The 2,026-nt window shown below is 57.3% G+C and overlaps 1 protein-coding gene across 1 annotated transcript in view; it reads right to left on the reverse strand.

Annotated features, from left to right (window-relative positions):
• Positions 1-2,026, reverse strand: part of JADE2 (jade family PHD finger 2) — a 72,423-nt gene that overhangs the window by 5,389 nt on the left and 65,008 nt on the right.

Raw genomic sequence — 2,026 nt, forward strand, 5'->3', positions numbered from 1 at the left:
GAGTTTTATGTGGGAGCCATTAAAAGAAAACTGTGCCAAAACCATCTTTGGAATAACCCCAATGGATTTCAGTCAATGATTACTGTAAAAGCAGTTAAAAACCAGCCTCATCCAGGCAAAGTAACGCAGACGTCTTCCTTTCTCCAAGAAAGCCCGGGTACACAGAGCAGCCCGGTCGGGAGCTGCCGGTGGGATGCTACAGGCACCATTCCCCCGCTTCCAAACCAGTCAGCGCTTCGCAATGATGGAGAATGCAGCAACGAGTTACCCACAGCTTTGGTCCTGCCGCGTGCGGAGTATCTTTAGCATTAGCTGTCGTCAACTGGAGGAGCCTTAGCAAACGTGTGGGTGGTGGGAGCACTTGGTAGCACCAGGGTCTGCAATGGTGCGTGTTTGGGACGGGACAGTTAGGAGCTGAAGCAGAAAACAAGCACTGACCATCTTTACACCGACCACCCCTCTGTGCCATGCTGCCACTGGTCCCAACGCCTGCTTCTGCCGTCGGGCAGGACCTGGAGATCAGCGCGGGCTGTGTCCTGCACTGGGGAGAGGAGGTGAGTACCAGTGCTGTGCTCCTGCCTGCACCCTGACTGTCAGGGCTAACTGGACCATCCTCTCTTCCCACATCTGGGATCATAACTTACAGCCTGATGCTACGTCCCGGCAAGGGAACTCCTCCTGAGCTCAGGAGAACCTCCACACCAAGGCTGAAAGGCACACGAGTTCATAATGTGCCCCTGGCATGGGAAGGACCCAGATGCCCAAACCACCTGGAGATCCCAGGACCAAATTCCTGCAGCCAGGCCCCTTCCCTGGCAGCAGGGACTCACAGGAACTAGGTCCCGGAGGCAGCAGCCCCTGCTCAGGCCCAACCAAAAAGCCCATCCTGGGAGAGATGAGCAGCTCAGCTCATTGGTGAGGGACAGAAACAACTTGGCAAACACCAACCACCTGGGGCAGGAGAGCAGAACATAATCTGACGCAGTTCCACACACCAATCGCCTCCTGAGTCACCCCCTCACCAGGGGTTTGTCTGATCACTCACCTTCAGGCAGAACAAACATCACAGTACTGGCAGTCACGCCTCCCCCCTGCCCGCGCAGACACTTAACACTTCCAGGAAGGGCGATTCAGTGCAGACCGCCCCAGAACGCGAGCAGCAGAGCCCTGGCACAGCCACCCCTCGCTGGTGGGCACCCCAGCCCTCCCCCGGAGCAGCTGCTGACTGCCGCGCCACCGCTGCATTAGAGAGGGCCGGGCACGCACCAGAGGACGTGACTCCCCGAGGCATTTCGGGGAGCGCAGGTCCTCAAGGGCATTTCCAGCTGTCCAACACCCTGTTTGCGAGGGAGGGGAGCTCAAAAAGCCTTCCTGGCAAACTACCCTGTGCCCGTCTCCTTCCAAGAGCTGCAAATGCTAAACTGAGTTCACCCAGCTGAAGACCACCACCAGGTCCCCTGCCAGCCACCCAAACCGCAGAGCCCGGCAGAACCGCACACAGCATCTGCCTTCAGGACCTGAGTTTGCTGCTCTTGTCTTTCATCCACCCGTCACTCCCGAGCTGGACGCCCCACCTCGCCGCTCCAGCCAGCAGCAACGCTGCTGGGAGCACAAATCTCCTGGGTGCCAGGGAACGGTCTTGGGATGTCTCCGGTTGGTGGGAACAGCTGGGAACACCGTATTATGCATGCCCAGACTGGTGACCTGTATCACTGGATCAGTGATGGGGCGTATGGGGCAACACCCAGTGTCATTGACCTGTGTCACAGGGACCCAGATGTGCATCACCCACAGCTCTCCGGAGGGTCCCGGTCATCCCTGACTGCTGCCTGGCTCTGGCCATCGAGAGGAATTTGCACAGGTTCTGAGTCACAAACATCTCAAAGTACACATTTCTCAGCCTCCAAATCTTTAGTCAAAAGAAACTTTTGTCAAGGAAAACTCAGCCCAGACGGTTCCTGAAGAAACCCCAACCACGTGATGGCTTCAAACGCAACCCTAAAGCCACAAACACAACAGCCGTCGG

The sequence above is a fragment of the Buceros rhinoceros genome, unplaced genomic scaffold (genome assembly GCF_000710305.1).
Source record: "Buceros rhinoceros silvestris isolate BGI_N320 unplaced genomic scaffold, ASM71030v1 scaffold11121, whole genome shotgun sequence".
Lineage (NCBI taxonomy): Eukaryota > Metazoa > Chordata > Aves > Bucerotiformes > Bucerotidae > Buceros > Buceros rhinoceros.